A 17603-nucleotide genomic window follows, 5' to 3' on the forward strand; every position below is an offset into this window, starting at 1 on the left:
CTGGGTTCTCCCCAGCTCTGGGAGGAGGGCTGGGGGTAGAGTGGGGAGGGCAGGGCTGGGAGCCAGGACTCCTGGGTTCTCCCCAGCTCTGGGAGGAGGGGGCTGGGGGTAGAGTGGGGAGGGGCAGGGCAGGGAGCCAGGACTCCTGGGTTCTCCCCAGCTCTGGGAGGAGGGGGCTGGGGGCAGAGTGGGGAGGGGCAGGCAGGGCTGGGAGCCAGGACTCCTGGGTTCTCCCCAGCTCTGGGAGGAGGGGAGGGAGGGAGTGGGGAGGGGCAGGCAGGGCTGGGAGCCAGGACTCCTGGGTTCTCCCCCAGCTCTGGGAGGGGTGGGGGGCTGGGGAGGTAGAGTGGGGAGGGCAGGCAGGGCAGGGAGCCAGGACTCCTGGGTTCTCCCCAGTTCTGGGAGGAGGGGGCTGGGGGTAGAGTGGGGAGGGGCAGGCAGGGCTGGGAGCCAGGACTCCTGGGTTCTCCCCAGCGCTGGGAGGAGTGGGGCTAGGGGGTAGAGTGGGGAGGGCAGGCAGGGCTGGGAGCCAGGACTCCTGGGTTCTCCCCAGCTCTGGGAGGGGAGGGGGGCTGGGGGTGTAGAGTGGGGGAGGGGCAGGGCAGGGAGCCAGGACTCCTGGGTTCTCCCCAGCTCTGGGAGGAGGGGCTGGGGGTAGAGTGGGGAGGGCAGGGCAGGGAGCCAGGACTCCTGGGTTCTCCCCAGCTCTGGGAGGAGGGGGCTGGGGAGGTAGAGTGGGGAGGGCAGGCAGGGCTGGGAGCCAGGACTCCTGGGTTCTCCCAGCTCTGGGAGGGGAGGGCTGGGGAGGTAGAGTGGGGGAGGGGCAGGAGGGCTGGGAGCCAGGACTCCTGGGTTCTCCCCAGCTCTGGGAGGAGGGGGCTGGGAGGTAGAGTGGGGAGGGGCAGGGCAGGGAGCCAGGACTCCTGGGTTCTCCCCAGCTCTGGGAGGAGGGGGCTGGGGAGGTAGAGTGGGGAGGGGCAGGGCTGGGAGCCAGGACTCCTGGGTTCTCCCCAGCTCTGGGAGGAGGGGGCTGGGGAGGTAGAGTGGGGAGGGGGGCAGGGCTGGGAGCCAGGACTCCTGGGTTCTCCCCAGCTCTGGGAGGAGGGGGCTGGGGTAGAGTGGGGAGGGCAGGCAGGGCTGGGAGCCAGGACTCCTGGGTTCTCCCCCAGCTCTGGGAGGGACGGGGGGCTAGGGCGGTAGAGTGGGGGAGGGGCAGGGCAGGGAGCCCGGACTCCTGGGTTCTCCCCAGCTCTGGGAGGAGGGGCTGGGGGTAGAGTGGGGAGGGCAGGCAGGGCTGGGAGCCAGGACTCCTGGGTTCTCCCCAGCTCTGGGAGGAGGGGCTGGGAGGTAGAGTGGGGAGGGGCAGGGCTGGGAGCCAGGACTCCTGGGTTCTCCCCAGCTCTGGGAGGAGGGCTGGGGAGGTAGAGTGGGGAGGGGCAGGGCAGGGAGCCAGGACTCCTGGGTTCTCCCCAGCTCTGGGAGGAGGGGGCTGGGAGGTAGAGTGGGGAGGGCAGGGCAGGGAGCCAGGACTCCTGGGTTCTCCCCAGCTCTGGGAGGAGGGCTGGGGAGGTAGAGTGGGGAGGGGCAGGCAGGGCTGGGAGCCAGGACTCCTGGGTTCTCCCAGCTCTGGGAGGAGGGGGCTGGGGAGGTAGAGTGGGGAGGGCAGGCAGGGCTGGGAGCCAGGACTCCTGGGTTCTCCCCAGCTCTGGGAGGAGTGGGGCTGGGGGGTAGAGTGGGGAGGGGCAGGCAGGGCTGGGAGCCAGGACTCCTGGGTTCTCCCCAGCCTGGGAGGAGGGGCTGGGGGGGTAGAGTGGGGAGGGGCAGGGCAGGGAGCCAGGACTCCTGGGTTCTCCCCCAGCTCTGGGAGGAGGAGGGGGCTGGGGAGGTAGAGTGGGGAGGGGCAGGCAGGGCTGGGAGCCAGGACTCCTGGGTTCTCCCCAGCTCTGGGAGGAGTGGGGCTGGGGGTAGAGTGGGGAGGGGCAGGGCTGGGAGCCAGGACTCCTGGGTTCTCCCCAGCTCTGGGAGGAGTGGGGCTGGGGGTAGAGTGGGGAGGGGCAGGGCAGGGAGCCAGGACTCCTGGGTTCTCCCCAGCTCTGGGAGGAGGGGGCTGGGGTAGAGTGGGGAGGGCAGGCAGGGCAGGGAGCCAGGACTCCTGGGTTCTCCCCAGCTCTGGGAGGAGGGGGCTGGGGGTAGAGTGGGGAGGGGCAGGCAGGGCTGGGAGCCAGGACTTCTGGGTTCTCCCCCAGCTCTGGGAGGAGTGGGGCTGGGGGGTAGAGTGGGGAGGGCAGGCAGGGCAGGGAGCCAGGACTCCTGGGTTCTCCCCAGCTCTGGGAGGAGGGGGCTGGGGGGGTAGAGTGGGGAGGGGCAGGGCAGGGAGCCAGGACTCCTGGGTTCTCCCCAGCTCTGGGAGGAGTGGGGCTGGGGAGGTAGAGTGGGGAGGGCAGGCAGGGCTGGGAGCCAGGACTCCTGGGTTCTCCCCAGCTCTGGGAGGAGGGGCTGGGGAGGTAGAGTGGGGAGGGGCAGGCAGGGCTGGGAGCCAGGACTCCTGGGTTCTCCCCAGCTCTGGGAGGAGTGGGGCTGGGGGTAGAGTGGGGAGGGGCAGGCAGGGCTGGGAGCCAGGACTCCTGGGTTCTCCCCAGCTCTGGGAGGAGGGGGCTGGGGGTAGAGTGGGGAGGGGCAGGCAGGGCAGGGAGCCAGGACTCCTGGGTTCTCCCCCAGCTCTGGGAGGGGAGGGGGCTGGGGGTAGAGTGGGGGAGGGGCAGGCAGGGCTGGGAGCCAGGACTCCTGGGTTCTCCCCAGCTCTGGGAGGAGTGGGGCTGGGGGTAGAGTGGGGAGGGGCAGGCAGGGCTGGGAGCCAGGACTCCTGGGTTCTCCCCAGCTCTGGGAGGAGGGGGCTGGGGAGGTAGAGTGGGGAGGGGCAGGGCTGGGAGCCAGGACTCCTGGGTTCTCCCCAGCTCTGGGAGGAGGGGGCTGGGGGGTAGAGTGGGGAGGGGCAGGCAGGGCTGGGAGCCAGGACTCCTGGGTTCTCCCCAGCTCTGGGAGGAGAGGGGGCTGGGGGGTAGAGTGGGGGGAGGGGCAGGGCAGGAGCCAGGACTCCTGGGTTCTCCCCAGCTCTGGGAGGAGGAGAGGGGGCTGGGGGTAGAGTGGGGAGGGGCAGGCAGGGCTGGGAGCCAGGACTCCTGGGTTCTCCCCAGCTCTGGGAGGAGGGGGCTGGGGGTAGAGTGGGGAGGGGCAGGCAGGGCTGGGAGCCCGGCCTCCTGGTTTCTCCCCCAGCTCTGGGAGGGGAGGGGCTGGGGAGGTAGAGTGGGGGGGAGGCAGGGCTGGGAGCCAGGACTCCTGGGTTCTCCCCAGCTCTGGGAGGAGGAGGGCTGGGGAGGTAGAGTGGGGAGGGGCAGGGCTGGGAGCCAGGACTCCTGGGTTCTCCCCAGCTCTGGGAGGAGGGGAGGGGCTGGGGAGGTAGAGTGGGGAGGGGCAGGGCTGGGAGCCAGGACTCCTGGGTTCTCCCCAGCTCTGGGAGGAGAGGGGCTGGGGGTAGAGTGGGGAGGGGCAGGGCAGGAGCCAGGACTCCTGGGTTCTCCCCAGCTCTGGGAGGAGGGGGCTGGGGGTAGAGTGGGGAGGGCAGGCAGGGCAGGGAGCCAGGACTCCTGGGTTCTCCCCAGCTCTGGGAGGAGGGGGCTGGGGGGGTAGAGTGGGGAGGGGCAGGCAGGGCTGGGAGCCAGGACTCCTGGGTTCTCCCCCAGCTCTGGGAGGGGGGGCTGGGGGTAGAGTGGGGGAGGGGCAGGGCAGGGAGCCAGGACTCCTGGGTTCTCCCCCAGCTCTGGGAGGGGAGTGGGGCTAGGGGGGGTAGAGTGAGGGGTGGCTGGGAGCCAGGACTCCTGGGTTCTCCCCAGCTCTGGGAGGAGGGGGCTGGGGGTAGAGTGGGGAGGGGCAGGCAGGGCAGGGAGCCAGGACTCCTGGGTTCTCCCCCAGCTCTGGGAGGGGAGGGGGGCTGGGGAGGTAGAGTGGGGGAGGGGCAGGGCTGGGAGCCAGGACTCCTGGGTTCTCCCCCAGCTCTGGGTGGGGCGGGGGGCTGGGGAGGTAGTGTGGGGGCGGGGCAGGGCAGGGAGCCAGGACTCCTGGGTTCTCCCCAGCTCTGGGAGGAGGGGCTGGGGAGGTAGAGTGGGGAGGGGCAGGCAGGGCAGGGAGCCAGGACTCCTGGGTTCTCCCCAGCGCTGGGAGGAGGGGGCTGGGGAGGTAGAGTGGGGAGGGGCAGGGCAGGGAGCCAGGACTCCTGGGTTCTCCCCCAGCTCTGGGAGGAGTGGGCTGGGGGTAGAGTGGGGAGGGCAGGCAGGGCTGGGAGCCAGGACTCCTGGGTTCTCACCCAGCACTGGGAGGAGTGGGGCTGGGGGTAGAGAGTGGGGAGGGGCAGGGCAGGGAGCCCGGACTCCGGGGTTCTCCCCCAGCTCTGGGAGGGGAGGGGGCTGGGGTAGAGTGGGGAGGGCAGGCAGGGCAGGAGCCAGGACTCCTGGGTTCTCCCCAGCTCTGGGAGGAGTGGGGCTGGGGGTAGAGTGGGGAGGGGCAGGCAGGGCAGGGAGCCAGGACTCCTGGGTTCTCCCAGTTCTGGGAGGAGTGGGGCTGGGGGTAGAGTGGGGAGGGGCAGGCAGGGCTGGGAGCCAGGACTCCTGGGTTCTCCCCAGCTCTGGGAGGAGTGGGGCTAGGGGTAGAGTGGGGAGGAGGCAGGGCAGGAGCCAGGACTCCTGGGTTCTCCCCAGCTCTGGGAGGAGGGGGCTGGGGGTAGAGTGGGGAGGGGCAGGGCAGGAGCCAGGACTCCTGGGTTCTCCCCAGCTCTGGGGGAGGGGGCTGGGGAGGTAGAGTGGGGAGGGGCAGGGCAGGAGCCAGGACTCCTGGGTTCTCCCCAGCTCTGGGAGGAGGGGGCTGGGGAGGTAGAGTGGGGAGGGGCAGGGCTGGGAGCCAGGACTCCTGGGTTCTCCCCAGCTCTGGGAGGAGGGGGCTGGGGAGGTAGAGTGGGGAGGGGCAGGGCTGGGAGCCAGGACTCCTGGGTTCTCCCCAGCGCTGGGAGGAGGGGGCTGGGGGTAGAGTGGGGGAGGGGCAGGGCAGGGAGCCAGGACTCCTGTGTTCTCCCCCAGCTCTGGGAGGGGAGGGGGGCTGGGGAGGTAGAGTGGGGAGGGCAGGGCAGGAGCCAGGACTCCTGGGTTCTCCCAGCGCTGGGAGGAGTGGGGCTAGGGGTAGGAGTGGGGAGGGGCAGGCAGGGCTGGGAGCCAGGACTCCTGGGTTCTCACCCAGCACTGGGAGGAGTGGGGCTGGGCGGGTAGAGAGTGGGGAGGGCAGGGCAGGGAGCCAGGACTCCTGGGTTCTCCCCAGCTCTGGGAGGAGCGGGGCTGGGGTAGAGTGGGGGAGGGGCAGGGCAGGGAGCCAGGACTCCTGTGTTCTCCCAGCTCTGGGAGGAAGGGCCTAGGAGGTAGAGTGGGGAGGGGCAGGGCAGGGAGCCAGGACTCCTGGGTTCTCCCCAGCTCTGGGAGGAGAGGGGCTGGGGAGGTAGAGTGGGGAGGGGCAGGGCTGGGAGCCAGGACTCCTGGGTTCTCCCAGCGCTGGGAGGAGGGGGCTGGGGGTAGAGTGGGAAGGGGCAGGCAGGGCAGGAGCCAGGACTCCTGGGTTCTCCCCAGCTCTGGGAGGAGTGGGGCTAGGGGTAGAGAGTGGGGAGGGGCAGGCAGGGCTGGGAGCCAGGACTTCTGGGTTCTCCCCAGCTCTGGGAGGAGGGGGCTGGGGAGGTAGAGTGGGGAGGGGCAGGGCTGGGAGCCAGGACTACTGGGTTCTCCCCAGCTCTGGGGAGGGGGCTGGGGAGGTAGAGTGGGGAGGGCAGGGCAGGGAGCCAGGACTCCTGGGTTCTCCCCAGCTCTGGGAGGAGTGGGGCTGGGGAGGTAGAGTGGGGAGGGCAGGCAGGGCTGGGAGCCAGGACTCCTGGGTTCTCCCCAGCTCTGGGAGGAGGGGGCCTGGGGGTGGATTGGGGAGGGCAGGCACGGCAGGGAGCCAGGACTCCTGGGTTCTCCACCAGCTCTGGGAGGAGGGGGCCTGGGGAGGTAGAGTGGGGAGGGGCAGGGCTGGGAGCCAGGACTCCTGGGTTCTCCCCAGCGCTGGGAGGAGGGGGCTGGGGGTAGAGTGGGAAGGGGCAGGCAGGGCTGGGAGCCAGGACTCCTGGGTTCTCCCCAGCTCTGGGAGGGTAGGGGGCTGGGAGGGTAGAGTGGGGAGGGGCAGGCAGGGCAGGGAGCCAGGACTCCTGGGTTCTCCCCCAGCTGTGGGGGGGAGGGGGGCTGGGGAGGTAGAGTGGGGGAGGGGCAGGGCAGGGAGCCAGGACTCCTGGGTTCTCCCCCAGCTCTGGGAGGAGGGGGCTGGGGGTAGAGTGGGGAGGGCAGGCAGGGCAGGAGCCAGGACTCCTGGGTTCTCCCCCAGCTCTGGGAGGGGGGTGGGGGTAGAGTGGGGGAGGGGCCGGGCAGGGAGCCAGGACTCCTGGGTTCTCCCCCAGCTCTGGGAGGGGAGGGGAGGAGGGGGGCTGGGGAGGTAGAGTGGGGGACGGGCTGGGAGCCAGGACTCCTGGGTTCTCCCCCAGCTCTGGGAGGGGAGGGGGGCGGGGGAGGGAGAGTGGGGGAGGGGCCGGGCAGGAGCCAGGACTCCTGGGTTCTCCCCAGCTCTGGGAGGAGGGGGCTGGGGGTAGAGTGGGGAGGGTCAGGGCAGGAGCCAGGACTCCTGGGTTCTCCCCAGCTCTGCGAGGAGGGGCTGGCGGGGGTAGAGGGGAGGGCAGGCAGGGCTGGGAGCCAGGACTCCTGGGTTCTCCCCAGCTCTGGGAGGAGTGGGGCTAGGGGGTAGAGTGGGGAGGGGCAGGCAGGGCAGGAGCCAGGACTCCTGGGTTCTCCCCAGCTCTGGGAGGAGTGGGGCTAGGGGGGGTAGAGTGGGGGAGGGGCAGGCAGGTCTGGGAGCCAGGACTCCTGGGTTCTCCCCCAGCTCTGGGAGGGGAGTGGGGCTAGGGGGGATAGAGTGGGGGAGGGGCAGGCAGGGCTGGGAGCCAGGACTCCTGGGTTCTCCCCAGCTCTGCGAGGGGAGGGGCTGGGGGTAGAGCGGGGAGGGCAGGCAGGGCTGGGAGCCAGGACTCCTCGGTTCTCCCCAGCTCTGGGAGGAGTGGGGCTAGGGGTAGAGTGGGGAGGGGCAGGCAGGGCAGGAGCCAGGACTCCTGGGTTCTCCCCAGCTCTGGGAGGAGTGGGGCTAGGGGGTAGAGTGGGGAGGGGCAGGCAGGTCTGGGAGCCAGGACTCCTGGGTTCTCCCCAGCTCTGGGAGGGAGTGGGGCTAGGGGATAGAGTGGGGAGGGCAGGCAGGGCTGGGAGCCAGGACTCCTGGGTTCTCCCCAGCTCTGGGAGGAGGGGGTGGAGGTAGAGTGGGGAGGGGCAGGGCAGGAGCCAGGACTCCTGGGTTCTCCTCAGCTCTGGGAGGAGGGGGCTGGGGGTAGAGTAGGGGAGGGGCAGGGCAGGAGCCAGGACTCCTGGGTTCTCCCCAGCGCTGGGAGGAGGGGGCTGGGGGTAGAGTGGGGAGGGCAGGCAGGGCAGGAGCCAGGACTCCTGGGTTCTCCCCAGCTCTGGGAGGAGGGGGCCTAGGGAGGTAGAGTGGGGGAGGGGCAGGGCAGGGAGCCAGGACTCCTGGGTTGTCCACCAGCTCTGGGAGGAGGGGGTGCTGGGGGATAGAGTGGGGAGGGCAGGCAGGGCTGGGAGCCAGGACTCCTGGGTTCTCCCAGCTCTGGGAGGAGGGGGCTGGGGAGGTAGAGTGGGGAGGGGCAGGGCAGGAGCCAGGACTCCTGGGTTCTCCCCAGCTCTGGGAGGAGGGGTGCTGGGGATAGAGTGGGGAGGGCAGGCAGGGCTGGGAGCCAGGACTCCGGGGTTCTCCCCCAGCTCTGGGAGGAGTGGGGCTGGGGGTAGAGTGGGGAGGGGCAGGGCAGGGAGCCAGGACTCCTGGGTTCTCCCCAGCTCTGGGAGGAGGGGGCTGGGGAGGTAGAGTGGGGAGGGGCAGGCAGGGCTGGGAGCCAGGACTCCTGGGTTCTCCCCAGCTCTGGGAGGAGGGGCTGGGTAGGTAGAGTGGGGAGGGGCAGGGCAGGAGCCAGGACTCCTGGGTTCTCCCCCCAGCTCTGGGAGGTCAGTGGGGCTGGGGGGGTAGAGTGGGGAAGGGGCAGGCAGGGCAGGGAGCCAGGACTCCTGGGTTCTCCCCCAGCTCTGGGAGGAGGGGCTGGGGAGGTAGAGTGGGGAGGAGGGGGCTGGGGAGGTAGAGTGGGGAGGAGGGGGCTGGGGAGGTAGAGTGGGGAGGGGCAGGGCAGGAGCCAGGACTCCTGGGTTCTCCCCAGCTCTGGGAGGAGGGTGCTGGGGTATAGAGTGGGGGAGGGGCAGGCAGGGCTGGGAGCCAGGACTCCTGGGTTCTCCCCCAGCTCTGGGAGGAGGGGGCTGGGGAGGCAGAGTGGGGAGGGGCAGGGCAGGGAGCCAGGACTCCTGGGTTCTCCCCAGCTCTGGGAGGAGGGTGCTGGGGGATAGAGTGGGGAGGGGCAGGCAGGGCTGGGAGCCAGGACTCCTGGGTTCTCCCCAGCTCTGGGAGGAGTGGGGCTGGGGTAGAGTGGGGAGGGGCAGGGCAGGGAGCCAGGACTCCTGGGTTCTCTCCCAGCTCTGGGAGGAGGGGGCTGGGGAGGTAGAGTGGGGAGGGGCAGGCAGGGCTGGGAGCCAGGACTCCTGGGTTCTCCCCAGCTCTGGGAGGAGGGGGCTGGGGAGGTAGAGTGGGGAGGGGCAGGCAGGGCAGGAGCCAGGACTCCTGGGTTCTCCCCAGCTCTGGGAGGAGGGGCTGGGGAGGTAGAGTGGGGAGGGGCAGGCAGGGCAGGGAGCCAGGACTCCTGGGTTCTCCCCCAGCTCTGGGAGGAGGGGGCTGGGAGGTAGAGTGGGGAGGGGCAGGGCAGGAGCCAGGACTCCTGGGTTCTCCTCAGCTCTGGGAGGAGGGGGCTGGGGAGGTAGAGTGGGGAGGGGCAGGGCAGGAGCTAGGACTCCTGGGTTCTCCCTCAGCTCTGGGAGGAGGGGGCTGGGGGTAGAGTGGGGAGGGGCAGGGCAGGGAGCCAGGACTCCTGGGTTCTCCCCCAGCGCTGGGAGGGGAGGGGGGCTGGGGGGGTAGAGTGGGGGAGGGGCTGGGGTGCCTGCTGCCCTCGCGGTGACCAGCCAAGCGCCCCCTGCAGCTTGTCCCCCAACCATGCGCTGGGTGTGCTGGTGCCTGGAGCCGCCCCTGGTTCCAGCCCCTCTGCCCAGGCAGCTCCCCCAGCCTGACACACACACCCAGCCCCTGCACCCAGCCCACCCCAGGGCTCCTCAGCCCAGAGGGGAGCCCCCCGGCTGAGTGGGGAATCAGAACCCCCCGAAATTACCCTGGGCCCAGCATGATCTGCCTTCGCCCTGCCCTGCCCCGCCTGTATTCGGAGCGAGTCAGTTTCCCTGTCCCAACATGTGTCCTGCCCTGTGTCTCTTCTCCTCCCCAGTTCCCTCCACCCCACCCCATTTCCCCTGCACCCCGGGCTGGGTCTCTGCCCACCCCCCTTCTCCCCTCCTGCCCCCAATAGCTCCCTGCCCCTACGGGTCTATAGGGCTGGATCCCTCCCTCCCCCCTTCTCCCCTCATTTCCTGCCTCTGGGGGTCTATGGGGCTGGGTCTCTCCTCCCTCCATCCCCTCATCCCTTCCCCCAATGTCTCCCTGCCCCTACAGGTCTATAGGGCTGGATCCCTCCCTCCCCCCTTCTCCCCTCATTTCCTGCCTCTAGGGGTCTATGGGGCTGGGTCTCTCCCTCCCCCCATCCCCTCATCCCTTCCCCCAATAGCTCCCTGCCCCAGGCTGTCTATGGGGCTGGGTCTCTCCCTGAAGCCCCGCCCCCAGCGCGGGGCTCACAGACAAGCCCCGCCCGGCGGCTGTGACGTGCGCTGGGGCTGTGACGTGCTCACTCCCCGCAGGCAACTCATTCACTTGAGACCAAAACGACAGAAGGTGTCACGTGTCCATGGGCGGGGCTATGCAGATGAGCAGTGTCTGGCGGCAGGACGGGGAGCAGCGAGAGGAACCGAAGGAGCCCGGCGGAGAGAATTCTCTGCGTGTGGACAGAATCCGGTGTGGGGAGTTCGTGCTGTGGGTGCCTGCGCCGGAGTCACTTCGGGGCAGTGATTGCTACTGAGCTGCATATTGACCCAAGGCGTGTGAATGGGGTGTGGTGCCTGGCGGGGAGCAGCTCATGGTGATAACGAAAAGGTGGGAGCAGCAGATCCTGTCCTAGCAGGGGGCTGGGTGGGGTTTCTTTTCAACCGTGAGTGGGATTGTTGTGGGTGCAACTAGACCCCCCCCCCCTTATCTGGTGGGGCGGCGCTTCTACTGTCTGCCTTGGTGAAGGGGAGGTCCATGATGTCACAGCCCATGGTGGGGGGGTTAAATCATGATTCTTCCCCCACTCCCAGTCAATCTCCACTAGGGGGCTGGGCTGGGATCTCCAGGGAGGGGAGCCCAGGAAAAAACAGTCTCCCCTATGGAACCCAGGAGTCCTGGCTCCCAGTCCCCCTGCTCTAGACCCCCTCCACTCCCAGGAGCAGGGGTAGAACCCAGGGGTCCTGGTGCCCAGCCCCCTCCCTGCTCTGATCACTAGACCCCACTCCCCTCCCAGGGTGGTGCAGGGTCACTGGGTCGGTGTCCCAGCTCTGCTAAGGGCCGTGACTGATTTTCCCAAAGTGCTTCCTTCTGAATCCAGCACATCTGCCCCCCCCGCCCGGTCACTGCCCACCCCCGTGTGGGGGCACCAGCACTGTGCCGGGTCGTGATGGGAAATTGTCCAAGCTGGCCCAGGAGAGACGTGTGTGTCCCTGCTGCCCCCTGCTGGTGGGGCTGGGCCCTGCTGTGTGTGTGTGTGGTGGCTTTGCAGGATTTTGTATCCTGCAGCAAGTCACACACACACACACACACACACACACACATTGACACACAAAGGGACTCACAATCCCAAGAACACTCACACACAACACACCCAGAGGGGCATGCTAGCCCAACCCCCAAAGAGAGAAACAATCACACCCCTAGCCACACTCACAATCACACACACACCAGACTATTCAGAATCGTGCTCAGAGACACAACCACACACAGTTCACTCCCACTGCTCCCAACACAAGGACCTCCTGCCCCACACAGCGTGTGCCGAGGCCTGTGGAGCTCACTGCCACTGGACAGCTACCCATGAGAATGGACCTTTCCAGGAGACCAATAGACATAGCCGTGGCGACAGAGGGGGCTGGGCTCCCAGGGTCTGACCCGGGCTGAGACTGGTTCTGACCTAGAGGGGTCTATCCAGCAGGGGGCCACGTGACCCACACACAAACCCACCAGAAGCGCCTTTCTTAGCGGGTCTCCCAGGCCATCCCCCACCCTGCCCCGGGTTGGGTAACAAAGGGGCAGTACGGGACTCTGGGCCGTGTCGCAACCCGGCCCCAGCCCCTCGCTCCCACACGCTGGTGAGTTGGGTAACTGCCGAGGGATTGCACAAGAGAGCATCAGAGCCAGGGAGAGAACCCAGGAGTCCTGGTTCCCCCCCGACACACACTCTAACCACTGGACCCCACTCCCCTCCCAGGGCTAGAGATAGAACCCAGGAATTCTGACCACCAAACCCGCCCCCCCCCCCGCTCTGACCACTAGACCCCACACTCCCCTTTTAGATTTTAGTCTCGCTGCCTCTTCTATCCACCCACCCCACCTGTCCATGCCTTTGCTGCAGGTTTCTGGGGTGTCACCCCTGCTCTGCACTCCCCCAGTGCAGCCCAAGGCTTTTCCTCCCCTCAGCCACACATCCTCACCCCTCTCGTGCTGGATCATCTGCTTGGCCCCCTGCCCCCTCTCGGGATGCGCTGTGCGGCTGGGGATTGTGCAATGGTCCAGCACCAGGCAACACAGAACGGACACCACAGGCCCTGCCCCGCCTCATCTGAGCTGCTTTCCAGGTGCATCGGAGCCCAGTGCCCTGCACCTGGGCCCTCCTGCCCCACAGGGGGTGAGCTGCAGCCCCCGCCACACTCCGCAGCGGGGAGAAGGGTCAGGCCAGCCAGCCCGTGTAAGATGGGGAAATCACCACCGGGGTCGACGGTATGGGGGCTGTGACATACAGAGAAACGGTTGTTGCACCGGCAGAGGGCAGCAGAGCATTCGTGCACACATACACACACAATTGCAAACATACAGAAACAAATATGTATCCAGCCACACACACACATGGACTATATTGTCGTCTTTGCTTCTCTGTGCTAATCTAAGGACTTTCCATGCTGTGTTTCAGTTGACTAATAAACCCTGCTCTGTTTTAACAGTCTGCCCAGTGTCACAGCACAAACTTGCTCTGTGCATTGAATGAGGAACAGTCTCTGAGCAGGAGTGTCGTTCAGCTGGGCCTGTTGGCAGAGCTCACAGGTGGAAATAGGAGTGTTGAAGCCAGAGGAATAGCTGCAATTTCTGGAAAACACTGGCCCTAGTCGTAACATTAAATACAATAGTCTCAAGATCTGCCTGTGTTCATCAGATCTGTCCCTCTGCCTTCACATAGTTCACTCTGCTGGCGGGTTCCACCTCTTCCCTCATCTGGGTCTGTCTTGTCTAGTTAGACGGTAAATTCTTCAGGGCATGGGCCAGCTTCTATTCTGGGTTTGTGCTGTGCCCAGCACAACAGGGGCCCACGGTTCATTGGCTCTTAGGCACTAGGGTCATGAATATGAGTTATAATAATAACTCTCCTGCCACTTTGAGCCAAGGAAGCCGGCCTTGGGGTGTTACGTCTTAAAAATGAGCTGGGGTTAAAACCATGGAATATTCCTTGTGACAAGTATCCCACAAATTCCACTGACCTCCCTTCTTTTCTTTCCCTTCCCAGGGTTTCCAGTTTCCAAACCTGATGTGATCTCGCAGCTGGAATGAGGGGACCAGCCGTGGGTCTCAGACCTCTATGGCTCTAGAACAAAGTGCTCCCGAGAGCTGTGTGCACAGGTGAGGAATTGGGTGAACCATCTCAACAACTGTCTGTAAATACAGGAAACCTTTGGGATGCCCTACAAAGACTCTCCAAGTTGTAAGCGCTCCAAGTTCAGAACTGTTCCCTGCAGATGTGGAGTCATTAGGCAGATGTCACTCACGGCTTCCCACCTATCCTGACTGACAGTTGGCAGCAGGTCCCTCCCCAATCTCACTTTCCCCTCAGAGTTCTGGTGAGATGCACACCCAGAACGGATCCCTTCCTCTCTCTGCTCTGGGGAAGGGTTTGGGGATAATCAGCTCCTGATAGCTTTGATCGCTCCCGCACATATTTTGGTTTGTTCACACCTTTTTCCATTCCTCTCTCTGAGATTCCTTTTCTCTCCGGCACAGGGAGTGACCTGTGTCTGGATTCTCTCTGTCTCCCATCAGGTGGTGGGATGGTGAGTGAGAACGAGGAGGAGAATCCCCAGCAGGAAGATGCTGAGCAAGTAGAACCACATGGGACGTTATCAGGAAGACCCAAAGGGAATGTTTCCGGGAGTTGTGCACTCCCAGAAAAAGCCAAAGCCTGTGAGACTCAGCAGAGGCCAGAGGAAAACTTAAGTAGCCTCTCAGACCTTATTACACACGAGAGAATCAACTTGGAAGAGACGCGCTACACATGGCATGAGTGTGGGAACAGCTTCAATGGGAGCTCACACCTTATCAGACATCAGAGCATCCACACCGGAGAGACGCCCTACACGTGCTCTGAGTGCGGGAAAAGCTTCCGTCAGAGCTCAAACCTTATCACACATCAGAGCATCCACACCGGAGAGACGCCCTACACGTGCTCTGTGTGCGGGAAAAGCTTCAACCAGGGCTCAAACCTTATTAGACGTCAGCAAATCCATACTGGATGGACACCCTACACATGCTCAGAGTGCGGGAAATGCTTCAGTTATAGCTCAGCCCTTCGCAGACATCAGAGAATTCACACAGGTGACAAACCCTATGGATGCTCTGAGTGTGGGAAACGCTTCATGGATCGTTCAGCCCTCATCACACATGAGAGAATCCACACAGGAGGGAGACCCTACACGTGCTCTGAGTGCGGGAAAAGCTTCAGTCGGAGCTCAAACCTTGTTAGACATCAGAAAATCCACATATGAGAGCATTGTAAGAAATGCCTTGATTCCGCCTGGACAAAGATTGTTTTTAAAAAAAATCACAATTGCGAATTCCCACAGAGCAACCTTTGCACCATGTTCCCCGTGGTCTCTCAGCTCCCCTGGATGAGTTGCCTGCTTCTGCCTTTTGCAGCTCTCTGTTCTTATTCCCCATCAGCATCCCAATCCCCCTGTGGTTCAATTGGCTAGGTCAGTATTTTTTCTAAAGGGCTGGGAAGACGAGTCCCTAGCAAATGGCTTGGAACTAAGCATGATACGCCTGCATTGGGCTTCCAAAGCAGTTGTGGCCCAGGCCCTGCAGGAGGTGACTCCTGAAGATATCGCCTTCCTAATCAGGTGCGTGTTGCCTATTATTTGGGAAATGCAATTCCTGTCTAGGTGGGGATGGGGGAAAATGGAAGTGATGTTTCTGTTCTGCTCACCCCTGGGAGATGCAGCAAATATGTAGAAAATGAAATCCCTGTTGAATGTGACATAGCTGCAGAAAGAGACCTATTTTCCATAGATACCTGACATTTGGTGTTTTACAGGGATTCTAAACCGCACCTGAATTTAGTCCCTAATTTAAATCTGTGCCAACAGATTAAAGAAATGAAAGGGCATATTTGGGGGAGTTGTACCTCACTATCACTATTGATACGTTGTGTGGTTTGTGAAGAATTCTACACCAGAAATTTGTAAAATTACTCCAGGAAAGGTCAAAGATTCGACAAGAACTCAGGGAGAAACTGCAGATTTTGATTTTCACCCTAGAGATGGAAGCTATGGTGACCTGTGGCCCAGGTAAACTATTTTGAGAATGCTGCTCCCTAGTTAAGTGGCATTGGTCTCACTCCTAAAGGACGCCATGATTAAATTAGGAACAACTGTCTTTTACCATTTGGATCCAAAGTTTCATGAAGCACAGAGAGAAACAGCTGATTCCTTCCGAGCCATTCCATGCCTGTGGGTCCCAATCTGGCTGACTTGCTGGACAAGAAGCACTTCCATGCTGGGCAAATGATGGTAGCCAATGAGGGAATGTATCAGATTCCAAGTTCAGGCTGCAGGATACATGAATGCTGAGTCCTGACTCCGTGGTTTAGTCTCTTAGTTTTGCTATTAAGTCTTAAGCATTTGTATCACTTCTCCACCTCCTGCTACTTTGAAAGATTAGAAAGTGTGGAAATAGAGCACAGGTGGTTTTCTCATGATGCAGCCTTCCCACTAGCGTGAGAGCCCTTCCACCCACACTTTTGGGAGAAGACCCAGGGCGAAATGAACTCACAGAAATGGAAGGCTCCTAGGTTATTGCAGAATGTGATTTCACACAAAGCTCACTCGGTGGAAATGGGAATTAAGAGAAAACTGCCCTGTAGGTTTATATTTTATAATCTTTGAATGAATTGTTACCAGTGACAATGAAATTAAACATGAAGTTAATTAGTGTAAAGTAAGAGGCTGATTCTGTGATAACTTTCAGTGTTACTATATAATTCAGGTTTTCTTCTAGTTCTCTCCCCGCCCCTCCTACTATATTGGAAATGGTGGCTAATCCTGAAAAGTAAAACCTCACTCCAAAGGAATTAGAGCGGGGGAACATGTGGGAGAAATAGCATGTATGAAAATAGAGCCCCAGTGTAGAATGTAATTATTTCTATTTCAAATGGAATTTATTTTGATAAACTTTAAAATATTTTTTTTCAAGAGGAAAATTGCTTGAGTCAAGATGTGTAACCTTCTGCTGAGTTAGAGGGTAACAGCCACAGAGTTCCCCAATTGGCTTGGTTGCTAAACAAAGACACATCGGGCGGGAGAGGTCAGAATTTAAAATGGTGATGGATGCAGGATGATTGATTTTTGCAACCAGTTCTTTTTATGGGTGCTGAGGCCCCTTTTCCTTTGGAGGAGGCAGCTGTTAGAGCCCAGCTGTTTAACCCTCGGGCCTAGCCATGGAAACCTCCCCGTAACTGGCCTTATGTGTCTTTCATGTTTGATACCTTTGGGGTTTGCACAGCCACACTACATGCGGTTTACAACAGCAGATACTTTGAGAAAACTGCCGGGCTCAGTCGGGCTGTTCCAAACTGACATTGGCCCAAACTCTGCCTCGCTTCGTCAAGAGTGGGCCATGTGACGAAGTCTCCATGGCAACTAATGGCCAGGCCCTTCCCCCCTGCAGGGGGATGCTAAAGGTGTGGGAGAACAAAGAGATCAGGTGACCTCCTGGCCTGGGCAGGAGACAAAGCCCAGAGAGGAGGGGCTGGAGGGGGGTTGGCAGTTTTGGAAGTTGGCTGGGAAATGGAGGGGAGCCACCATGGGGCTCAGGCCTCCCAACGGGGCTGTGGCCTCCCTGGGGCCCCAGATGGACCTAACTAAAGGGGGATCCTGTTGTCTGTTCCGGCAAGACCTGGTTTGGACTGTGTCCCTGTCATCTAAATAAACCTTCTGTGTTACTGGCTGGCTGAGAGTCACGTCTGACTGCGCAGTTGGGGGGCAGGACCCTGTGGCTTCCCCAGGACCCCGCCTGGGCGGACTCGCTGTGGGAAGCGCACAGAGGGGCAGAGGATGCTGAATGCTCCAAGGAGAACAGGAGGTGAAGCCGTGGGAGCTTCTTGCCCTGCAGACAGGCTGCTCCAAGGGAGAGGAGGCTCCCAGAGTCCTGCCTGGCTTTGTGGGGAGCAGTTCCAGAGCATCGCCCGGGGACTCTGTGACACCCCTCACTCCCGACCCGCAGCCCCTGCTATCCCAGTCCTGACCTCAGACTCACAGCTCTGCTGGTGCCCCTCACTCCCAACCTGCAGCCCCCTGGGTTCCCCCCAGCTCTAGTGGTGCCCCTGACTCCCGACCCGCAGCCCCTGCCATCACAGTCCTGACCTCCAGACTCACAGCTCCGCTGGTGCCCCTGACTCCCGACCCGCAGCCCCTGCTATCCCAGCCCTGACCTCCAGACCCACAGCTCTGCTGGTGCCCCTCACTCCCGACCTGCAGCCCCTGCTATCCCAGCCCTGACCTCCAGACCCACAGCTCTGCTGGTGCCCCTCACTCCCAACCCACAGCCCCCTGAGCTCCCTCCAGCTCTAGCGGTGCCCCTCACTCCCGATCTGCAGCCCCCTGGGTTCCCCCCAGCTCTAGTGGTGCCCCTCACTCCTGACCCGCAGCCCCTGCTATCCCAGCCCTGACCTCCAAACTCGCAGCTCTGCTGGTGCCCCTCACTCCCGACCTGCAGCCCCCTGGGTTTCCCCCAGCTCTACTGGTGCCCCTCACTTCCGACCTGCAGCCCCCTGGGCTACCTCCAGCTCTGACGGTGCCCCTCACTCCTGACCTGCAGCCCCCTGGGCTACCTCCAGCTCTGATGGTGCCCCTCACTCCTGACCCACAGCCCCCTGCGCTCCCTGCTGA

The sequence above is a fragment of the Mauremys reevesii genome, linkage group 12 (genome assembly GCF_016161935.1).
Source record: "Mauremys reevesii isolate NIE-2019 linkage group 12, ASM1616193v1, whole genome shotgun sequence".
NCBI lineage: Eukaryota > Metazoa > Chordata > Testudines > Geoemydidae > Mauremys > Mauremys reevesii.